Source organism: Corvus kubaryi, unplaced genomic scaffold (genome assembly GCF_017639235.1).
Source record: "Corvus kubaryi isolate FWS band 111438036 unplaced genomic scaffold, C.kubaryi_AGA036_p1.0 37398, whole genome shotgun sequence".
Classification (NCBI taxonomy): domain Eukaryota; kingdom Metazoa; phylum Chordata; class Aves; order Passeriformes; family Corvidae; genus Corvus; species Corvus kubaryi.
Genome location: NW_024581137.1, coordinates 27,745,181 through 27,755,020, shown reverse-complemented (window position 1 = coordinate 27,755,020; position 9,840 = coordinate 27,745,181). Strand labels below are relative to the sequence as shown.

The following is a 9,840-nucleotide window of genomic DNA, read 5'->3' as shown; positions in this document are numbered from 1 at the left end:
GCCCTTCTCTGGACATGCTCCAGCACCTCAATGCCTTTTTTGAACTGAGGGGCCCAAAAGTGAACGCAGGATTCAAGGTGTGCCCTCACCAGCGCCCAGTACAGCGGGAGACAATCACTGTCCTGGTCCTGCTGGCCACACTATTGCTGATACAATGCCAGGCTGGCATTGGCCTTCTCAATCATAAATTCATATTCCTCAAAGAACCACTGGAGGGAGAAAAGAGAGGATAATGTTTTTGGGAAAACTAGCTCCCAAGTTCAAAGTTCCTTGGAATGGCTTTTTTTTTTTTGTATTTCCAATGCTAGAAAGGGTTTTCGGGCATTTAATTTTGTCTTTCTACCATTGTTGTCACAAACACTAGCCTAGAAGAAGCTGGAGAATTCACATAGTATACTCAAAAAAGGTAGTAAAGTCAAAAAAGGTAGAGTTATATACGTAAATATTCACCCCAAAACTCAGTTTCAACCTCTACTTTCCATCCTCAACCTATAACATTCATACTTTTTAAATATTCCTTACCATGAAAACAAAGATCAACTTCCGCAAAGTTGATGGCAGCAGGGATCAACAGAAGAGGAGATAGGGCACAGTACACTGCACGCAGAATTTTTATTCAGAAAATGAGAAAAGATACTACCTTTGGGAACTAACATGACACACAACCAAACTGCAAAAGAAAGAGAGAATCTCATCCACTCATTTTTTTCTTTCCTGCTGTCATTTTGGTAGCTATTTTCTTAAATAAGTCCTACTCTTTTTCTGCAGGTTTCGGCTCATTTTCAGAGCAGAAGCTAATGATTTCTATGCAACTCTATTTTACATCCACACTCACCACTCACGTGAGAAAGAGCTCATCTGCCTTGGAATATGACAAGTATTAGTACTTCTGGTTATATTATTTTGTTGAATAAGGAAGAAATACAGTGACAGTCTCCCATATGGTGTGCAGGGGCGAACATCAGTAAGTTACGCCCGAATCTCTGCTCACTTCCTCAATCAGAGAGGGTGACCTTCTTTTCTTTGTTAAATTGTCCAATTGTAGTTTGAACTCCCATTTCACACATTTGCAGAGCAGATCCACTGCTTTGTCTGCTCTCATTTGTTCCAGTCTCTTTGACTAGTTTTCCTTTTGTGCAATTCATATCTCATAAAGCATTTTTTTGGGGCAGAGAACCTGTTCCCAAGTGCTAATGTACAATTGATTAGAAATGAGCCATATGCTCCCCTAAATTACTAATTCTGCTTACTAATGAGAAAAGCAGAAACGGTATTGAAGACTCTGGGTGAAAGCCTCTTACTTTCTTCTAGCCTCTATTTCGAAGTTAGAGCAACGATCTTGTTCCAGGATCCTGAGCCCGTCAGCAGCGCGGCAGGAGCCCTCTGTCCAGGACCCTGGAGAGTGCCTCCCCCGCCCCGCGGGACCGCCCGCTGCTCCCAGCGCTCGGGGAAGAGATTTCAAGAAAATCCGTCTTTTCAGAGGAGGGGAAAAGTGTATGGGTTCGGCTACCCATCCTGTTAAGCGGGAGACAAAGCAGATATGTCTGCTGGTGATTTATGGGAGAAATTTCCCTCAGGGATTGTTTTACTTTACATTCCACACTTCCTGCCCTGTCCTTTGGCTGCAATGGGAAAATAGTTTGTCTAACGAGATTTTTTTTATAGACAGTCCTTGAATTTTATTTTTTTTTAAAGTTGTATCCTGAATTAGGACTTTTAAATCTTTTGATAGCATAGAAATAGCTCTGAGTCCTTCCTTCCTCCCATTGAGAACTGCATAGAGACACTTTACCTGTGTCTGCATTGTTTACACCCCTCAGCCACGGTCACACAACTTTCTTGCGACAACAATAACAACTGCACACATGGGCAGAGTTTTACAGAAAGTACAATGTGTTTTTACCTGGCAGCTACGCTGGAGTATGCTCCTCTCCAAGGGTTGTTTGCAACACTCCACAGATCACAGGGTGAAAACTTGTACGTAACAGTGAGTACAATTGTCTCTGAAGATGGACTCTAGAGCCTATTCTGGTTTTGGAGATTCTTTCCTCAAACAATTTTCCTGATAGGGATTTTACCAAAAATCTCATCATTGGAATGACTTGATGGAATCCTAAAAATAGGTCAGTGAGTGGATGTTAGCATACATGTTTGGAAATGTGTATTCAGTTTTAAATTGAAAAGTATAATTCAGATCACTTTTCATCTCACAGTTTCATTGTGATGATCAGCTGGGAGAACTGAAGTGTCTCCTGATTTTTAATGACTTAAGAGAATAAACTACGCAGAGACAAGAATGCACAATGGGATTCCTTTTAATACTTAATCAGAAAACAAACCCACACTATTCCTTATCAGAGGTGTTATTTCTCACTAACACAAAGCACAGAAATTGCTTTAGGCATTCTCATAAAAGCAATTTCAGTTATAAAGAGAAACACAACGTTAGGAGGAAATGTTCAAGAGCTGATGTTTTCTCTTTTTTAACTGACAGGTTTCTTGAATACTTGGCAGGCTTTTTATTTCATATCTGTCAGACAATTTCTATTCCAGCAGGTAAGATTCCTGAAGAAAAAGAACTCTGAGCAGGATGTAATTGTTTATTAATTAGGTGCCAAACGGCTAACTACTTATTCTTGCATGTGGATAACATACACCAACACAGTGCATATGAAAACATACATATTATACATATCAATAAGCATGTGGGTGGAGGATCAGATGATGATTTTACATTAGTTCCAACATTCCTTTTTGGTGACTCTGTCTGTGAGAGTGCACACATCCATGCATAAAACTTCCTTGTCGATGAAGGATAGGACATGACAGGCATTTAGTTACAGGTTATTAGTGATTTGAAAGAGTAGGTGTAAAATGGGGCTCTAAGTGCAGCTGCAGAAAAGATTTTTTATTTTTGTAGAGAAAAAAGAGAATGCTTCATACTACTAGAAAACAACAGATTTGAAAAAGTTCCAAAAGAATATCTGAAATTCCAGATCCTTTTCTAAGACCTTGAGCAAAAACCTCTTTGTGGTTGCCGGCATTAAAGAAATGCTATACAGCTTGAGTAAACCTAATGCTTCTATTCAAGACTGTCTCAAAGGAATGAAGCCAACCAAAAGATTAGATGGAATCTGAGTTTTAGACCAGAGATTCATTTGTAACAGGATCCCCTTTAATAGCAAATGCTATTTAATATTATGGATGTGGGCGTTACGGTCCCCAGAAACATGTCATCTCCTTGAAGAGCTCTATAATTCCTTTGGTAAGATGACTGTACAGAAGTCCCCTTCCCTTTTGATAACTGACCCAGAGGGCATTTACTGAGTTCAAAAAGAAGGCATATTTTTTTTTTCCCTTGCAAAGGCAATCTATATAGAAGAGAGAGCACAAAGAATCTCACTTTTTTCCCCTCCTATAGACACTTTATTTAATATGTATATTAATAAATGTTTCTTTTTCTAAACTGTTGACTCATCTTTACTGAGGTGCACATTATCATACAGCATTCTGAACAAATGATAGTGTAACCTTATATGTTATATAGGCTTATCCCAAATCACATTCTTTTTGAGTCCCTTGCCGAAAAGAACAAAAATAATTACCTAATAAAAGATGCAGAAGATATTGGTGCTGACTTGCAGGGGTAAAAATAACTGTACAAGTTAATAAAGCAATGCATGGAACTCAGTACAGCCATTTTTTGTGATTCTGTGATTTTAGCCCCAAGAAAAACACGGGACTAAACCCTTGAAAAATCAGAATGAATCTGATTTTTTTTTCTTTTCTTGATTCCTGAATATTGGTTAAGTCTGTGACATGTTCAGATGTCCTGCTTTCCACAGAGATAAAGTTGATTTTCTTCCTAATACAGTGCTGTGTTTAGGATTTAGCACAAGAATGTTGATAACACACTGATATTTAGCTGTTTCTCAGCAGTGCTCATGCTTTTTCAAGGACTTTTCAGTTTCCAGTGCTCTGCCTGAGAGGAGGTGCAAAAGAAGGTGGGAGGGAACATAGCCAGGACAGCTGGTCCAAACTGGCCAAAGGGATATTCCACACCATGCTCAGGATATAAACTGGGTGAGCTGGGCTGGGGGGTCTAATGAACGCTTAGGGCTGGGTTGGGCATCAGTCAGAAAGTGGTGAGCAATTGTATTGTGCACCACTTCACTTCCTTGAGTTTTATTCCTGCCTCTCTTTTTGTTGTCTTTTTTTTTGTTATAATAATTATTAATATTATATTTTACTTTATTTCAAATATTACACTGTTTATTTAAATTTATTTAATTCAAAATTTAAATTTAAAATTAAATAAAAGTATATTGTGAATATTTATTTTTAAAGGGAAATCTAAAGTTTATCCCTTAGTTAGAATCCCCCTATATCTAAAGTTTTACAGCAAAACTAACATTGTGTGGCAAGAACTGCAGCATGTGTTAATCCGTTTATTTTTTCTTAATTATGTCCTGTGGCACATTCATAATTTTTTCAAGCAGAATTTGAATGAAATCAATTATATTTGAAGATACAAAATTTCTACTTACAATTCAAGAGCAGTACTCAATTTCAGGTTATTAATCTTATATTTCAGGCTTTCATGTTGAAATTCCCATAGATCTCATTCCAGATTTATGCCAGAGATTAATTGCAAAAAGGCAGCATAAGGAATTTTCAGTTATTTATTAATGTATCTTGTTTCTTATCCCCATCATAAATACTATATTCAACATATGTAACTCATGAAGGTACACAGCCAGTAAATTTTCCTGTGACAAAGTGCATTAAAACTCTTTCTGCACACCTTTCTTTTACAGACAAATTAATAAGACTTTTTACTACTAGACTGTCAAATAGTGCCACAAGGGCTACAGCCACTTCAGGAAAGAAGGCATTATTTCAAAAGGTCATATTGCCATTTTGCTAAATAGTACAGATTTTATGAACATTATGTTACAACTTACCAGTTATCTACTTTAAGAGGGACAATTCTCAACTGAGTGATCTCAACTGCCACTGTGGTTGTGTCGGATTCAGTGGGGACTGGTGGTGTTCATCACCATCCTGGGGTAAGATTTGAAGAGAACAAAACACAAGTCACTGCATTCCACCATAAACTCTGTAACCTGCCTGGGTTTTGAATCAGATCCCACATAATTTAAGGCACAAAAATGTCTCAATTACCTTTACAAAGTAGATTCTAAAGAAACAAGTGAGCGAAAAGGCCACAGTAGTCTCAGTTGCTAAAAGGACTCTGATGCCCCGTTCCTGTTATGTGCTTAAGCACCTCTAGAAATGAATCCAGCACATTCCTAGTGTAGAATTTCCTGGAGTAGAATAATCACTTTCTAGAGGTGTTAAATTAGTCTGTGCAGGTCTATAGCTGCACTTCCCCTAGTGCATGCAGAGACATCAAGCACCAGAGTGTTGAAGACCAGATAGCTATACAGTTAACACAGTTACTTATCACCTGTCTATCCATAGGTGGAGACATAGATCTTCCAGGGATCTCTGTGACTTTGGTGCTCTGACTTGTTTTTTCTAAAGCAGAGGTAACATATACACTCAGTAAAGCTCATCTTCTCCCCTGCTGCTCCTTTCCCTGTAGCAATGACAGATCAGGTAAAACGGGTAGCATTGACCAACTCCCTGCTTCTTCACAGAATTCACTGCACAGACTGCTAAGGAAAGTGCCAGTGCTCAGATGTCTATCACTATCCTGGTCCTGTTTCCCATCCACTCTGAATTTTCTAGAAAAGTAAAAGGTAATAGATTTTTATCATACCCATTTCATATCTTCTTCATCTTTGCAATCCTTTCTATGGTTTTCCCAGCCTTAATTCATGCTCCTACCCCTTTTCTGCTGTCCCACAGAGTCAGGGGTTCACAGGTCACCTTGATATCAGTGGACTATTTTCAGCAAGATGATGATATCTACATCAATATTGGAAGGAAATGCTTTAATAACAAATAAAGCAGTAAGAGTAAAGTTAAAGATGCATGCTGAAGACCCAGGAAAATTCAGATGACTAAACTGAAGCTAATGCATGTGGGCTATTAATCAGTGATATACTCTAAGACCATGAAGGACAGTTGTTGGAAAGAGCTCTCATTCTGTCCTGCTACAGCCTGAAGGAAGCCAGTTCATTCATTTGCCTTCAGAGCTTGATAATGACTGATAGGTTGCAGAAAAAGCAAAGAGTTTGGGATCCAATGAGGAAACCAATAGTATATATTTGCTTTCTACAGCCTGGAATGCTTAATTCAATATCCATGTACTAACATCCCACTATTACCAATCCTTCATGCACAGTTGAACTGCTTCATGATCTCACTACATTAATTCTGACTAACTGATTACTTTGCTTAACACAGTATCCGAAAAGTATCACCAAAATTTGAGAAGGTAAATGGTTAAAAAGTATTCACACCCTCACCACAGATCCAACAATAATTGCACATACTTGTAGCTCCTAAACTACAATAGTAATTCAAACACAGAGAACCAGAGAATAAGCAAATGTAAACGACAATTGAGGAATTTTGTCTATGACTAAGAAGTATCCTTCTGCTACTTTTGCTGGAATGGTGGTCTGCTGTGACTACCTTGGTGGAATGTCAGCTGGTGGGTATATGTCAGAGCAAGCAAAATCTATTTCTAGAGTCAGGGTTAGGAGATAAATAGAGAGGCCATAAATTATGGTTACTGCTCATTCTCTTCTACAGAGTCATTGCTGCAGATGTGCTAGAAAAGGATTTCTAGACACTGCAATATCATCTTTTTGCAGAACTGCCTTCCTTTCTCCCTACATTTCCCTCTCCAGACTGACTCACTTTCCTCTCTTAGTGTCTGTACACAGAAGATATTTTCACTCTAGCTTTGGCTGGTCTCCATTTTTGCAATTTTTTGCCAGGAGCTATTTTTGCCAGAAGTCACGTGTATGTGGGGTTCTGCCACAAAACCAACCTATTTAAAACCACTAGTACTAATAATAAACACCAAAATTAAAATGAGGAGGAGGACTGGGTCTAAAAATGTGGTCTATTTTAGGCAATGGATCGATTTTTCTCTTTTGAAGCAAATTATCTTCCAAATGAGATTCCGTTTGTCAGCAAAAGAACATAATTGAACATTGCTAGATTATTTTACAGCAAAGGAAAGGATACACATGTGAGTTTTGGTGATTGCCTTTCCCCAATTTCACAGTCAAATGTAGACTCTTTGATCTAGGCTACTAGAAGATAGTAACTCTTTGAAGAAGACATTAGAAATTTATAAGTATCTCAGAGATTTGATGTCGAATAACAGATAACATTTATGCAGCAACTTTAAAACAAATAATCCTTCATTTTCTCACAAGCTTCCTATAGAAATTAACCCCATTGATACTAAGTTTTTAAAGCACATTTGAGTAGCTTGCGCACCTCCTTTTATATCTATCTTTTCACATGTAAGTCAAATGAAATATTTAGGATAAATATTTATCACATAGTAAATGCTAGCAAAAAAAAGGTCCAAGTAACCTTTTTGTTTTATATATCTTGTTTCTTATCCTTATCATAAATACTATATGCAACCTTTTAGTTCTATATACAGTTGTGCTGTTCTAAGGTTAGCACAGACATGAGGCTTATAAAAACCACCATCTTTATAATTAATTTTAGCCAGGTTTGCTCTATTAGGATGAATATAATGATGGTAACTGTTAAAAAAGAAAACTGTTAAAAGAAAAACCATTATTTCTCTAACTTGAATAAATGGAAATATTTTTTTGCATAGAAGGGTAAAAATTGAGATAAAACCTAGTGAAATTTATGCAGAAGCTTCTGTGGCAGACTGTCAGGTGTAAGACAGCATGCAAAACAAGGCATTTAATAATTCTAATAATTTTAGAATAAAATTCTTGCAATGTTTATGTTGCTAACACACATGAAAAATACAGAAAATGACAAGATTGTCCCTGCAGAAGCAACAAATATTTGCAGTAATGTTATCCATCATCTTTCATATACACATCACCTCTTCGTGACACATAGTTTTCCAGGTTGCACCCATGTTAAAATATACATTTATGAAGACCAAATGTTTTGTGTTTTGCTATGAGTTCTTTACCTCCTTTTTCAGCTGAGACAATGTTGTTGCAAAATTTGATTGGAAAGCAGTCGTTTTCATCATGGCCTCATAGTGCCTGTGACCATGGAAATTCCAAAGAGTTTCTGATATTCTATGCTACCAAATGGTTAAAGAAGAATAATGTATTGTTTATCTGTGTTCAATACCTTTTCCTCATCTGCCTGGAATTTCCTGCAGAAGACATCTGCAGAGTTTCCTCTCTGAAATGGATGGGAATGTTAGGGCACATCCTTCCAAGGGGATGCTGTCCTGGTTCTAGGTAGTTAAAGTGGTAGGTTTTCTTTCACAGAAACACAGAATCACATAATGGGAAAGGTTGGAAGAGTCATCCTAGAGCACACTGCACAGAACTGCATCCAGACAGCTCTTGAATGTCTCCAGTGAGGGAGACTCCACAACCTCTCTGAGCAACCTGTACCAGTGTGGGGTCAGTCACACCGTAAAGAAGTTCTTCCTCGTGTTCAGGTGGAATTTCCTGTGCAGCAGTTTCTGCCCATTGCCTCTTGTCCTGTTGCTTGGCACCAGTGAGAACAGCCTGGCTCCATCCTCTTGGCTCCCTCCCTTCAGATACTGATAGACACTGATGAGGTCCCCTCTCAGTCTCTCAAGGCTGAACAGGCCCAGCTCCCTGAGCCTTTCCTTGTAAGAGAGATGCTCCAGTCCCTTAATCAGCTTTGTAGCCCTCTGCTGGACTTGCTCCACGAGCTCCGTGCGCCTCTTGCGCTGAGGAGCCCAGAACTGGACACAGCACTGCAGATGCAGCCTCGCCAGGGCTGAGAAGAAGGGCAGAATCACCTCCCTTGACCTGCTGGCAATCCTCTTCCTAATGCACCCCAGGATTCCTTTGGCCTTTTGGGCCACAAGGGCACACTGCTGTCCTTACAGTGGCAACGAATGCAGAGCTGTGGCTAAGGAAAGGCTGGACAGACCACCTTCTGGGGGAAAGCTGAAGAGCCCAAGGGCAGGCTGTGGTTACTAAGAGTCCTATGATGCATTTGCATCAATGGGAGTTTTGCAGGGCCATATCACTACACGCCTCATTCTCTCCTGACCACTTCCTCGTCTTTCAGCTTCTGCCACCTCCATCTCCTCACTCAAGACTACAATTACAACAAATGACTATGACTTCTGTTGCTGCTTTGCATTTGGCCTGACCAGTATAAACATGTTACAAAAGGAAGCTACAAGAAAGCTGTACACGCCTACTGTCTCTGAACAGGTTTTTACTTATGCAGCAAACCAGAGCCTATCCCAAAATCCAGGTTGTGATCAGAGCTAGTTTAAGCCCAGGCTACTCTGGAGAGTATGTCCTAGCTTGAATAAAGCAGGTGTAAGAGACAGTCCGAAGATCCCTCATCTGCCTCACGATCATTGCCAAGGACAGAGACTGAACACAGGAGTCCTGGCCTGGCTGAGGTGGGATGTCTGCCAAGTGTTGCCTGCAGGTGTGCCCACTGGGAACTGGTACGCATTCCTGAGGAAATTAGTGCAGGTCACAATGGACTGCGCCGTTCTTGTTGCCAAAGCAGGAAGGACTGTGCTGAAGCAAAAAGGAATGACCTGTCCTGTACGACCTGTCCTGTGCCTGTTTCCCAAAGCAACGGGCCCCATAACAATGGCTGTAGATTTCCCCCACCTCTTGGCCAATTGCCCCTCGCTTCTGAAAAGGACTATAAAGGGACTTTCTGAAATAACTGAGATTGAGA

General features: G+C 39.5%; 1 long non-coding RNA gene across 1 annotated transcript in view; it reads right to left on the bottom strand.

Moving 5' to 3' along the window:
* The window catches only part of LOC121671543, a 6,288-nt gene extending 4,063 nt beyond the window's left edge, over positions 1-2,225 (bottom strand). The window contains exons 1-2 of the long non-coding RNA XR_006018537.1: positions 1,904-2,225; positions 90-209 (exon numbers count right to left, since the gene is read on the bottom strand). This is a non-coding gene — a long non-coding RNA (uncharacterized LOC121671543). The remainder of the gene's footprint in view (positions 1-89; positions 210-1,903) is intronic.
* Positions 2,226-9,840: the final 7,615 nt, after the last annotated feature.